Source organism: Hyperoodon ampullatus (assembly GCF_949752795.1).
Source record: "Hyperoodon ampullatus genome assembly, chromosome: 3".
Lineage (NCBI taxonomy): Eukaryota > Metazoa > Chordata > Mammalia > Artiodactyla > Ziphiidae > Hyperoodon > Hyperoodon ampullatus.
This window is the reverse complement of record NC_136916.1, coordinates 160608137-160623371: the sequence shown is the minus strand read 5'-3', so window position 1 is coordinate 160623371 and position 15235 is coordinate 160608137.

Sequence of the window (15235 nt, the reverse complement as noted above, 5' to 3'; positions counted from 1 at the left end):
CATTTTACTGACTACCAAAGAATAATTCACTGTCTTGAAGTAAAAAAATCTTTTTTCAGATAGCTGTGCTTACTGTTCACTGAGTGGGAGCAGAATGTGCTTCTATTGCCAAGACTTTTCTCCATATGCTCAGGTTGCTTTAGGTTATAGGACCACTTATAATTAATGAATGCAATCTATTAAAAAGAGGACTAAATTAACAGGGGATGTTGGAACTGGTTCTTCCTGTATGATTATACACATTATTTTTAGTTTTTTTAGAAATTTTATTTTATTGTGGTAAGTACACTTAATATGAGATTTACCTTCCTAACAAATTCTTGTGTGCAACACACTACTGTTAACTACAGGCATAATGTTATACCACAAATCTCTAGAACTTATTCTTCTTGTTTAACTGAAACTTTATGCCCACTGATTAGTAAATTCTCACATCCCCCTCCCCCAAGCCCCTGGCAATCATCATTCCACACTTTGATTCTATGAACTTGACTGTTTTAGAAACCTCATATAAGGGGAATCATACAGTATTTGTGATTCTGTGACTAGATTATTTCACTTAGCATAATGTCCTCTAGGTTCATCCATGTTATCATATATTGCAGGAGTTCCTTTTTTTTTTATAACATCAATAAAAGCTGGAGAGGGTGTGGAGAAAAAGAAACCTCCTACACTACAATGGGAATGTAAATTGGTACAACCACTATGAAGAACAGTATGTAGTTTCCTTAAGAAACTAAAAATAGAGCTACCATATGATCCAGCAATCCCACTCCTGGAAATATATCCAGAAAAGATGAGAACTCTAATTCGAAAAGATACATGCACCCCAATGTTCCTAGCAGAAATATTTACAATAGCCAAGACATGGAAGCAACCTAAATGTTCATCAACCAATGAATGGATAAAGAAAATATCCATGGATAAAGAAAATATTGTGTGTGTGTATATATATATATATATATATATATATATATATATATATATATATATGAATATATGAGATGGAATATTACTCAGCCATAAAAAAGAATGAAATAATGCCATTTGCAGCAACATGGATGGACCTGGAGATTATCATACTAAGTGAAGTAAGTCAGACAGAGAAAGACAAACATTATATGATATCACTTATATGTGGAATCTAAAGAAATCATACAAACAAACTTATTTACAAGACAAAAACTGACTCACAGACTTAGAGAAAGAACTTATGGTTACAGGGTGGGGAGGACGGGTGAGGGGGAGACATAGATTGAGAGTTTGTAATTATGCACACTTTATCTCTCGTTTTAATCTCAAACAAATCAAAATCAAAATGATTGCTACAGTTGCTCTTCTACAAGTTCCTCACAGTCTCATCCTGGGAAAGCAGTGTGACTAGGAAAAGACAGTCTTCCAATTTGTGGAAACCAGACTGCCCTTACCAAGATCAAGGAAGTGTGTGTTGGTTCTGAGGAGATCTTCCTAACTCTTCTGAATTTGGTTTTTTTTTTTTTTTTTTTTTTCGGTATGCGGGCCTCTCACTTTTGTGGCCTCTCCCATTGCGGAGCACAGGCTCTGAATGCGCAGGCTCAGCAGCCATGGCCCATGGGCCCAGCCGCTCCGTGGCATGTGGGATCTTCCCGGACTGGGGCATGAACCCGTGTCGCCTGCATTGGCAGGCAGACTCTCAACCACTGCGCCACCAGGGAAGCCCCTGAATTTGTTTTTTATTTAGGAAAAATAAAATTAAAACAAGACCTTTAAGTGTTTATGCATTTTTTTCATTCTTAAAGCAGTATGTGGAATTCATTTGGGCAAAAATAATTTTTGACTCTCTGATATTAAACTAAACTAAATGAGATACATTGGTGCACATATAAATAATTTACCAACTTTCTATTCCATAGTCTATTAGGTCCTTTCTCAGTGTTCCTACTAAAATTTCAACAGCCTTACAAATAGATTTTAACAATCCTTACAATTCATTTAAACAAAATCGTGTTTTCCTTATTTAAGTTTTATTATCTCTATCCTCTTTGAGCAAAGAAATATACTTTTCTCCCTTGGAATTTAGAATATTTTCTATTGCTATCTGTAGCTCTTGGCAAAGAAAAGCATAAGAAACCTGAAAATCTGCACCTAGTCAAACTCTGGGCCTAGAGCCCATAGTTAAAATATAATCTTCTATAAGTTAAACACTGATGAATTTCTTACAAATGAAGAGAATATATGTCAGTTTATTCAACTCATTACATAATGAGTAAATAAATAAAATGTTAAGTCTGATTCAAAGAGCACTTGAAGATCTGTACATTTGTAGGCAATCAATGATTTAATATTAGAATACAATTGAGTGAGATACAAAACCAAATTACTGGTTGTCCTGCAAAACTGGCTGTCCTAACAAGGCAATAAAATTCAAACTTTGTAATTACCTTTTCTACTGGACAAAATGTACCAGCTTCATTATAGATAAAAATCTACAAGTTAAAATATAATTTTACCAAGTCTCATACATTTAATCAATGGTAAAGAGTAATTAGAGCAATTTGGCCCCTTAAGACCAAAAGAGGCATGGTCTAACTTTTAGTCTTATATCCAAGTTCTTTATACTTTTTCTCCCAATGGCATTCAATAAAATTTTTAATAATTTGATGAATGGACAGTATCAGTAAAAAAAAAATACTAGAGTTCCTTCACAAAGTCAATATAACAACAACCAAGACTTCCTGGGTGTCATAGCTGATAAAAGACAAAAGCGAGGCCTAGACAAGATTTATCAAGCAATTTGAACAAATAGAATAATATGAGACTAAAATTATATCATGCATAATCCTGTAAGAGTTTTTAGAGGAAAGATTGGAAAAAAAGTTCTGGAGGAACGTGCTATTTAAGAAGTCTTTTAAAACACATTATGGGACTTCCCTGGTGGCGCAGTGGTTGAGAGTCTGCCTGTCGATGCAGGGGACACGGGTTCGTGCCCCGGTCCAGGAAGATCCCACATGCCACGAAGCAGCTGGGCCCATGAGCCATGGCTGCTGAGCCTGTGTGTCCAGAGCCTGTGCTCCACAACGGGAGAGGTCACAGCAGTGAGAGACCCCATACGGCAAAAAAAAAAAAAAAAAAAAAAAAAGAATTAGTAAATTATAACATATTCATCTCAAGAGTAGACTTACTCAGTTACTCAGTCCTTGTTTTCAGGCAGTATGACTAATTAGAATCATAAATAATCATCTCAATAAAACAATCTAAATCATGAAAAAATGGAAGGGAGGTAGAAGACATCATTTGAATTGTATCAATGACCAAGAAAGTCAATAAGGGATTCATAGAGGACAACTGTAATGTGAAAACATGAACCCTGGGCTCTTAGCACCAAAGCAAAACTGCCACAGAAAATTTTAATGAAAACTGGAAAACTTGAACTTTTTCTTACCTGTATACACTAGGTAAGGGGACAGGATATTAAGTCTAGGGTAGCTTCAGGTAATAAGTTCAATTAGCAATACACACATTGCACAGTTCCCAATTTTGTGAAAGTAAACCTTAAATAGGGCTTCCCTGGTGGCGAAGTGGTTAAGAATTGTCTGCCAATGCAGGGGACATGGGCTCGAGCCCTGATCCAGGAAGATCCTACATGCCCCGGAGAAACTAAATCTGTGTGATGCAGCTACTGAGCCTGTGTTCTAGAACCCGTGAGCCACAACAAATGAACCCACGTGCCACAACTACTGAAGCCTGTGCACCTAGAGCCCGTGCTCCACAACAAGAGAAGCCACTGCAGTGAGAAGCCTGCATACTGCAACGAAGAGTAACCCCCACCCACCACAACTAGAGAAAGCCCACGTGTAGCAAACAAAGACCCAATGCAGCCAAAAATAAATAAATTTAAAAAAAAAACCTAAATAAATTCTCAGGAAAAAGGAAACAACAAAGAAACAAATCTTTGGAAAGACAATATAAAATTAGTCTTGCAAATTGGTAACCAGAAGCTGACATTTATACACTTATGGGTCAAAACATAAAACAAAGAGGAATTTACTTATTATAATTGAATGATAGCAAAAAAACTGTGCATCAAAAATTGTAAACTGGGGCTTCCCTGGTGGCACAGTGGTTGAGAGTCTGCCTGCCGATGTAGGGGACACGGGTTCATGTCCCGGTCTGGGAAGATCCCATATGCCATGGAGTGGCCGGACCCGTGAGTCATGGCCACTGAGCCTGTGTGTCCGGAGCCTGTGCTCTGCAACGGGAGAGGCCAGAGCAGTGGGAGGCCCACGTACCACAAAAACAAACAAACAAAACAAACAAACAAAAAACATTATGGATTTAATTCCCATTACAATCCTCTAGGTTAGGCATTAATACTGATTTTAGAAGTGATAGTTAATACACTATTAAAGGTTACATAGTGGAAAGAGCTAAGCCACGATATATATGAGTGTTCAAAGGTAGAGAGAATTTGCTTTTACAAGGTGTAGATAGAGAGGAAAGAGGAAGAGTCTCTCATTTAAAAAAAGACAACATAGGAACAGAATATTCTATTTAGTTTAGAACAGATAATACTTGAATTTTTCAAATCTTCCTTCTTTTATTCCCTGAGCACAATCATTTCATACTGAACTAGATAATCTTAAAACAATGTAAATCATCACTTGTTTGTCAGAAAATTCAATACTCCTTTTCCCCCTCAAGTTTTTATTGTTTTCTTAAGAAAGTCGTGTCAATACTCTGACTGACAGGTGATAAATCCGAACAGCAGCCTTAGAGATTATCAATTATTCTTGCATATAACTACCCTAAATTTGAGAAGAGATAACTTTTTGATCATTGTCTAGTATATGTCAACGAATTTTTCATTTCTTGTGTCTCCTTTATTGGTTGTATATTGCCCAGTCAATTTCTCTCATTATGTGACATTGTTAAAGATTTTTTGCCCTAATAGTCACTTAATTTTCTTTTTCTTTAGACCCATGCTTTTCAGAGTAGCTTCTCATATCTCTAAGAGAGCATTTTTCCCCTTAAGAAACTATTTTGAAATTAATAATGTATTTCATCATAATTGTTCTCTATTGCCAATACTCTGCCTCTCAAATATGTTTTATTTTCTATTCACTTGCTCCATTTCCTTCTGAAAATATTGTGATTTTCACAGTGTCTCTACTGGTTTTTCGAACACACTTATGAAAGTAGCTGGAATGTGACAGCCAATGCAGACTTTATCACTATGGCTTTTGAAAAGTTTGGATAAGAATATTGAATTTTAACACTTTCCTAGAGTGACAACTAGTGGAACATTCCAGAGTCTTTCTGAGGGTGGTAAGACCAGGCAGGGCTCAGTTATAAAATAGGAAAAAGATATCTTTAATGCCTTAATTTATACTCTCTCCTGAGCATCCCTCATGACCCTTAACTATGTTCTTCTTCTCAATTACTCATTCACCCCACTTGAAAAATCATTTCTACTGTATCAAGTTAACATTGAGACCATATATATTTTTTAAATTATTTTTTTACTCAAACTTTTAAATATATAGCCAATATATTTAACCATTTGGCAAACACAACATTGATGAAAGTAACAATAATAGTGATAATAATAGCTAACATTTATTGAGCTTCTAGTACAACCATGTTCAGGTACTTTAAATTATCTAATTTAATCTTCATAATAACTCTGTGATACATATTTTTAAACTCATTTTATAGGTAAAGTTTAGGTGTGTTAAACAATTTTCTCAAAAAATTATACTGCTGGAAGGCATTCTATTTTGAAGGAGGAATAAATAATACTTAGAGGTAGAAGCATCACCCAAACTTCTAGGATCCATAAGTGACTCTAGAACAGTGATAGATAGATTGATTGACTTTTTTCTTTTGAGTGAATCATAGGAAAGTCAAATCATTTATCAAGAGGTTTTAAAGACCTATGACCATTCAGGGAAGAGGTAAGACACAGGTAAGTTTTGTTTCCTCCTTCTTGCTTTACTTTTTTCTGTCAAATCATCTTTCCTCTCTCTTGATGCCTACCCCTACCATTCCTTACTTTCCTCTTTGCATATTGAGAACCTGTGTTAGATTCCACAACATTTGTTCTCCAGTTTCCACACTTTTGTTCTCCAGTGTCTATGCAATACAGTCAACATCATATATTATACATAAAAGCCTAATCAACTCTATGTTATGTTTATCTTAAAGACAACATCTTAAAGACTAGAGAGGAGTCCAATCCAAATGAATGAAACCTTTATTGGATTTCAGATGTGTAACATGAAGAAACAGCACTGTTACCCAGGCATCATTTGTAATAACTTGTTGAAAGCTACTTACTCCAATTGTTCATTGAATGTACCTACTCTTTACCATATAATACAAACTAAATAAGGCTGCACATTCTTCACCCTCATGGAAGTTATAGTCAGGAAGAGAAGGTAGACCATTCAAAACACAGAGACTGTAAAAGATGAGGAGTGTCAGGACACAGAAAGAAGAGAGCTACATGCTTTTTTCTTTGGGCTACAAACATAAAGAAAATAGAAAAGGGAGTAGGAGACAGGGAGAGACAAAGAAAAAGCTTAGAACAGTGAAGCCACTTTGGTGAGTTATGAGAACTCCCAATAACCTCAGGAGGATACCCTCCCTGATCTTCTCTTCTCTGTAAATAGTGTAAACCATTGAGGCTGTATGTTATTCTATTTTTGGAAAAAGTTTAAGGGGAAACTCTTTATGTTTTCTTTGTGTGTATGTTGAATATGAATATGAATATCAGAGATTACATGAGGTGAGAGTAAATGAAAGATAAAGCAATATATATTTTATAACTTTGCTCATTTAATCTTCTCCTTAGATGTTTAAATTTCCTCCAAAACTGAATTACATTACTGAAAAAGAGAGCATGTTAAAATGCATTGTATTTGTAAAATCTTAATATTGCAAAGAGTAAAACTTATGAAAGTTAAGTAGAAATGATTCAGAATTCTTCCCCTTCTCCAACTTGCAACTGGGGATTTGACAATTATAGGAAAATAGTTTGGAAGTTCATATATCCTACAGACTTTTCTTTTCCTACCTTTCATTCATCTCTGTGGGTCTTCAGGCCTACATATTTTTAAGACTTGATAAGTACTGTATTTCCCCTTTAGTACATAAGATTCAACAATTTGGATTTTCAAAAGCAGTATACCAGGCTTTCCCACACTCCCCCAATTTTGTCAAGATGGAGAAATAATCACAAGAACCATTTGCTAACAGTGTCATCAAGAAGAAACATAGTCTCAAAATGCAGACTGCTTGAATTTTAGTTCACTGCTCTGAGTGTTAATCAGAAAAGGCCTTGTCAATTCTGAAGAAAAGATTGGGGGTATGAGGGAGGATTGAAGGATTGACAGATTACATCTCTACAAAACTCCAAATCAAGCTTAGCTTTTGAAAACTTCATAATCAGGGATTGAAAATGTGCTATCCATTTCTAAAATATCAAACTCTGTCTTTAGTGATCCTCCTCTGCTCCTTTCAACTTTTCTAATCTTAATTATGAAATTATATCACATTGATAATATTAAACAAAATAAATTTTATATTACCACTAGAACTTCTTCTTAATGGAATCAAAATTATTGTGGGAATTGTAGACATACCAATCTAAATGTATGTAAGCACGTTTTTGTACAATGAACTTATGTTTATGAGAATATAAGTTCTCCTGTTTCTAATTACTTTATATTTACACTAATTTCTTTCTCTATATTCATTGTCTACATTGTACTCAAAACTCAGAGTCAACACATTTCAACTGGTAAAAATATTTCAAAAATACATAATATTGTGATTCAGTTTTTTAACTTTGACACTTATTTGGTTTACCATATATTTCTCAAATGATTACATGAAGAGAAATAACTTTTCAGGTCTTTCCCTAATCGTCTTAAGATTATAGGTTAGGACATGGAAGAGAGCAGGAAATTAATAGTGATTTCTGAAATACAGTAGAAAAATAATTTTATGGAGTTTCTAATGACTTAAAATTACACAAAACCATGGTTCTCCATGGCACCCAATGGAAGGCTCATCTCCACAAAAGAAAAAGCAGCAGAATTCTAAAGTTTGACTCTTTTCTGTTGATATCCTCTGGAAAGCTTGTCAACAATTTCCATTGTCCCTGCATCATAAATATCTCCATATGATAAACAATTCAGTATGATATCATAAATGTCCCCTTCATTACTATCTTCTTCAAACTATATAGTATATCTGAGATAAGCTTGATAATACCATGAATAAAAAGTCAGAAAGACATTGGCAAATCATAATTGTAAAATAGGTAATTTAGAACCATTGTCCTGCTGAAGAAAACTGAAACATATAAACAAAACATATTTATAATCATCTTAAAACCACAAAATACTAACAAGATACTGAGGCATAGCTGGGACAAATCTAGTATCTCAGAATAGAACTCAGAAAAATAACACTAATACTCAGAAATCCTTTGCCCTGAAGTCATTTTCTGATAAGAGAAAAAGAAAGCTTCAAAGCCAAACTGACTTTGAAGGCATCACAAAACAAGGAGGCAAAGCAAAGTTAAGTACACATTAAACAACTTCCAAGAAAGCTGGGATTCCAAGGTCAAAATCCAAATGATAAGAGTCAAAGGGAGATAAAACAGCTCTTGAGTAAACTAGAGGCTTGGCTTTTTATAATCTTGGTTGCACTTAGATTGAGGGTCTTCCACTGACCGTACTTGAATTGCTCAGAAGAAGTAAACAAAAATCTTCTCAGAGGATCATATCATTATCCTAGGCCTTGTATTATTATATTTATAATTATTTTCTATTGCAAAATAGAAAAGAAAATAGAAAAAAGACACAATAAATGAGAGTCAATAGATAAAGTGTAAGTAAAAACAACCCACATGCTTGGATATTTTGGGATTATTAGACACAGAATGTAAAACAATTACGACTATTAATTCAAAGAAGTTAAAGCTGAACAAAGAAATTGTTGGTAATTAGAAGATACAAAAGTAACAGAGCAAGTATAATAAAATTTATAACAAGCAAATATAATAATACTAAATCAATAGATGGATTTAACTGTGTATTTGATACATAAAAAAGCAGAGAAGTAGAAATATGGTCAAAATTATTATACAGAGTGTGACACAAAAATGCAAAATTATGGAAGATAATGAAAAGCATATGAGAGACATAGAAGATAAAATGGGAAGGTCAAATATAAGTACAATTGGAGTCCCAGAAGGAGTGGAAGGAGAAAGTGAAGCAGAGGCAATGTTAGATGTAGTATTTGAAACACATAAGAACCCACAAGATTTGTCTTGATGACAAAACTAGACCTCTGTGCACCAGTGCTAAACTGAATCTCGGAAACTGAGTTTTGGGTGAAGTAGAAATTAATAGCTTTATTGCTTTGCCAGGCAAAGGGGGACACAGCAGGCTTGTGCCTCAAAAACTGTGTCCCAACCAAGGGGGATTTGGTAAGGAGTTTTACAGCAATTGTTCAGGGGTGGGGTGGCTGATAAGGATCAGAGTGTGTGTAGGGCCTGCACTCCTTTAATCTGGCCTCAGGTGGTCTCCTGATGAGCTTCCCTGATTCCTTTAATCTAGCCTCAGGTGGTCTCTTGATGAGATTCGAGATTACCAAACATTCTCTCTGGAACATCTTCAATTTGGTGGGGGTTTTAGTTATTCAGAAGAGCTTAAAGATATTGTTATGTGTATCCCTTGAGGCAGAACCTAGATCCTGACCCAAGGCTGCACTATTGTTTTTGGACTACTCCTCCCTTGTCTCTGCATCTCCTCCTGTCCCTGATTAGCAACTGCTTGAATCTGCCCTTTGGAACTCAGGGAAGGTCATGGAGGCTGGAGTCTATTCCTTACAAACAAGAAACAGGTGCTTATTTGCATAAGCAAATAAGCTAGCTCCCAGTATGTCCCTATGTAGTAGATATGTAACAGGGAAGAACATTTAGTATTCTATTACAAGTTAAACACTAAAGGAATATTGCCTATGAGCTTAACTTATACATAATGGCCCATGTCTGGGAACCGTGCCTCCAGGTAATAAGCAGTAAGCTAAGATACCTTTGTTTAGCTCACAGGAAATATCCTGATCAGGGGCCCCTGTGAAAGATTACAGGGAGGAAGAAATTAACACATCCCCTTCGGAGGCTGACCAGAACCAGGAAATGTTTAACCCTCTCCTTTGTATATAAAAGGAGCCTGGGGCTTCCCTGGTGGCACAGTTGTTGAGAGTCCTCCTGCCTATGCAGGGGACATGGGTTCATGCCCCGGTACAGGAGGATCCCTCATGCCATGGAGCGACTAGGTCCGTGAGCCATGGCCACTGAGCCTGCACATCCAGAGCCTGTGCTCTGCAACAGGAGAGGTCACAACAGTGAGAGGCCCGTGTACAGCAAAAAAAAAAAAAAAAAAAAAAAAAGGAGCCTGAATTCTAACTCAGGCAAGGTGGTTCTTTGGGACACTAGGTGTACCATGGTCTTGGCTTGTTGGCTTTCTGAATAAAGTCACTCTATCTTGCCTCAATGACTTGTCTCTCGATTTATTGGCCTGGTGTGTGGTGAGCAGTACAAAGCTGGACTCAGTAACAGATATATTACATGAAACCATCACATGGAAGAATGTCCAGAGAGAATTCCATTTCTGCTTACTAGAGATTAACATTTGAATGAAGGCCTATTTAGTGGCCTTGAATATTTTAATATGACTACTATGCCAGATTCCAATAAAATAAATCCAACATTCAATCTAAGATATCCACACATACAACAACATAGATCCTAGTATGGTTAAAAATGAGAGATAAAGGGATTAGAAATATTAACTACCTCAGTGATCGAATATGCAAGACTGTAGTGTACATAACTGGATTTGAGTACACCACTTATTAATTTCTGTTTAAGGTCCTAGAACAAGTCTTGCTTATAACTGGTTCAAAGATTGTATCTATCTAAAAAATAGCCCTGAGGCTATTTAAAGCTTTGTTAGAAGAATGAGTCATGTGATATAATTCAAGATGATATGTAACACTGCCAACTGAATAAGAAACATGTTAATTTTAGCTTCAATAACCAAAGAGGATGTGGGTTTAAAGTAAAACAAAACAAGAAAAAAAAAAGCACAATTACATTTATAGTACACATCACTAGCAGGAGTCTATACATCCTCTACATGTTTTTACCAGAAGCGTTAGAATGTTTGTTCTGGATTAAACTTGTTTTTGAGTTGTTTAGTTGAAATGGAACAACTATCTATGCTATTTTTGAGTTGTATTTTTATTACTTTTATTTGTAAAAATAAGAATTCAAGGTCTGAAATTTGGAATGTCAGATAAAACTGGATACAGATAACTGATTTTAAAATATTCTTGATTTTTGGATGATTTCAATCAAATTATTGGCTTGCATTAATTTGATCCACATTTTAGTTTAAGTACTTAGCTATCTTAAAACTACAACTTCTTAAACAGGCTTGAGAGTAGAAATTCCATTTCTAACATAAGTACTTACTTAAAAGTCTGATTTAGCCTTGACATGTTTTTAGGGATGATGATTGGTTTGAATCATAGTGATTTATATTTTTTTTTTGTTTTTTACTTTTTTATTGTTTCATTTTTTAAATTTTATTTTTGGCTGTGAACAGGCTTTCTCTAGTTGATGTAAGTGAGGGCTACTTTTCATTGTGGTGCACGGGCTTCTCATTGTCGTGGCTTCTCTTATTGCAGAGCATGGGCTCTAGGCACGTGGGCTTCAGTAGTTGTGGCATGTGGGCTCAGTAATTGTGGTTCATAGGCTCTAGAGCTCAAACTCAGTAGTTGTGGTGCATGGGTTTAACTGCTCCATGGTATGTGGGATCTTCCCAGACGAGGGATCCAACCTGTGTCCCTGCATTGGCAGGCAGATTCTTAACTACTGTGCTACCAGGGAAGTCCCCATGATTTATAATTTTCTAAAGAGAATCAAAAGTTAGTGGAAAAGAGAAAGAAGGAATTTAACACTTTAACAATTAAAAATTAAGCCTTTGTTTTAAATGAACAATAACCTCAATAGTTATCATGCTATTTTTTAACCATTGCAGAATATTAGAGCTAATAATTTTTACTGATGAGTTAATATGTGTTCAGTGAGAATGAGTTTAATAATTAAACAAAAATGGAGTCTGTTTTATACCACACTGTCTTATTTGATAGTGTGGTATTAAATTCATTAATTGTTTGGGTACATCCTTCAATAAAGAAATGAGTTTAAGTAGAGTTTTCCAAAAGTGTTTGATAACAAAATGATTTGTTGCACCAGAAAATCTATAGACATTTTGCAGAGCACAGAATTTTGGGAAACACTAAACAAGATCAGTTTCCTTAATATACAAAACTAGAATACTAATTCCCATTTTCAAAAAATGTTATTCTCACATTCACTCAAACAATAATCTATAAAAATATCTTGTAACTTTTTAAATATCTGTGTTATTTTATTATTTAGTATCTTTGTACATGTTTTTCTCTCTTTTTTTGAGAACCTTAATGCAACCATTCTTTTTTGGAAGAAGAGAGGGTTGGAAGACTTATGTTCATTTTTCAAAACTCTATAAACCTTTGTATGATTTCTTTATGGACTAGGTACAATATGCATTGTGAACAAAATTGACAGAGTTCTTATTTTATGGAATTTACTCTTTGGTTGAAAAGGAAGCTATTGGATATTAATAAAATATTATAAAATAATATTAAATAGAATATGAGACATAATAATACTTCAGGTTTAGATTGGAAGTAGAGCCAAACATTTTCTGAGAAACTAACTTATAAGCTGAAATGAAGAAATATCTGAAATAAGTTGGAGTAAGAAGAAGACTGGCATTATTGAAGTATAGTAAATGGCAGAGTTTTTGAGGTAAACAGTCCTATCAAAATTATGAGTATACTTGTTTTCTGACTTTTAGAGAACACCATTTACCTCTTCTTTTTCATAGTCACACTGAACATAAATCTAACTTTACTTTATCTTTTTCTTGATGTCTCAACAGAGGACAAGACCTCATACTTCATAAGAAAATATTAGTAGATATGCAATGGCAGGAAAACTCCTTGTCTTCTCAACAAATCTACTAATTTACCTAACAAGCCCAACAAAACCAAAATACAGAAATATGAAAAAAAAAAAACACCAAGGCACATTATAAGCCATTGTTCAAAACAAATGATAAAAACAAAATCTAAAAAGCAGCCAGAGACAAAGGACACATTATATACAGAGGAACAAAGTTAAAAATGGCAACAGATTTTTCAACAGAAATATTTCAAGAGAGAAGTGGAGCAACATTTTTCAAGCACTGAAAGAAAAGATCCTATCAACCTAAAATTCTATACATGGAGAACATATCTTTCTAAAAATAATGGCAGGGCTTCCCTGGTGGCACAGTGGTTGGGAGTCCACCTGCTGATGTGGGGGGTGTGGGTTCATGCCCCAGTCCGGGAGGATCCCACGTGCCGTGGAGCGGCTGGGCCTGTGAGCCATGGCCGTTGGGCCTGCGCATCCAGAGCCTGTGTTCCATGGCGGGAGAGGCCACAGCAGTGAGAGGCCCACATACTGCAAAATAAATAAATACATAAATAAATAAATAAATAAATAAATAAAAATAAAGGCAAAATTAATAGGAAAAATAAAAAAGAAAATCAACAAAATAATATAAAATGCACCAAGAATGATGTATAATAGATAGATGATAGTTAGACAGATAGATATAGATAGATAGATGATAAATAGGTATAAATAGATCTGAAAGACTTCATCACTAGCAGATCTTCAGGATGAGAAACATTAAAGAAAATCTTTTAGCTCAAATGAATTAATATTTGAATGGATAAAAAACAAGATATAACCACATACTGCTGTATTAGTTTCCTAAGGCTTCTGTAACAAAGTACCACAAACTAGAAAACAACAAAAAATGTATTCTTTCACAGATGGAGGCTAGAAGTCCTAAACCAAGGTTTCAGCAGGGTCATGGACACTTCCATGTCTCTTCCTAGTTTCTGGTGGCTGCAGGCAATCCTTCTTCTTCCTTAGCATGTAAATGCATCACTCCAGTCTCTGTCTCTGTCATCACATAGTGTTCTCCCATCTATATATTTATGTCTGTGTTCAAATTTCATCTTCTTATGAAGAATCTGGTCATTGGATTAAGGTCCATTCTATCCTAACCTAGTATTACTTCATCTTGATTTGATTAAATCTGCAAAGACCCTATTTCAAAATAAGGTCAAACTCATAGGTACCATATATTTTCGAGGACACTATTCAATTCCTAACAGGAGCCTACAATAAATGCATTTAAATATAAAGAAATAAATAGGTTAAAAGCCAAAATATGAAAATTATATACCACTAATGAAAAGAAAGCCAGAATGCTGATATTAACACAAAACAAAATAGACTTCGAGAAGTATATGATAATAATAAAGGTTCAATTAATCAAGAGCACTAACAAGCCTAAACATTTATACACCTAACAAGATAGCTGTAAAAAAAAAAGCTAATAAAACTAAAAAGAAAATTAGAAAAATCCAGTTATAGTCAAAAATTTAAATGTCCCCTCTCAATAATTGATATGTGAAAAAATTCAGTAAGAATGTCAAAGACCTAAAAAACACCATCAACTTGACTTAATTCACATTATAAAATATTATAATCAAGGGCAATAGAATATGTATTATTTTTAAGTACACATGAATCCATATTCTAGTCATAAAACAAATCTCATTAAATTCAAAAAGATTAAAGTCATGACCACCACCCAATTAAATGCATCAAAACTATAAAATTCTCCTCAAAAGGCACTTATAAAGGAATTAAAAGACAAGTTACAGATGAGAAAATATTTCCAGATCATGTATCTTACAAATGACTTCTATCCAAAATATATTTAAAAACTCTCCAAACTAACAAAAAATATCCCCAATATATAAATGGAGAAATGATTTGAACACTCAACAGAGAAGATATACACATAGAAAATAAGCACATGAAAAAATGCTTATCATTATTAATCATTAAAGAAATTGGAATTAAAATCCCAATAAGATACTACTACATACCTAAAAGAATGGATGCAATGACCACCACCAACAAATTGACCATACCATGTGCCAGTTGTTTGCAATGTAAAATTTTACAAACACTTTGGAAAACAGTGTAGCATTTTGTTAAATGTCA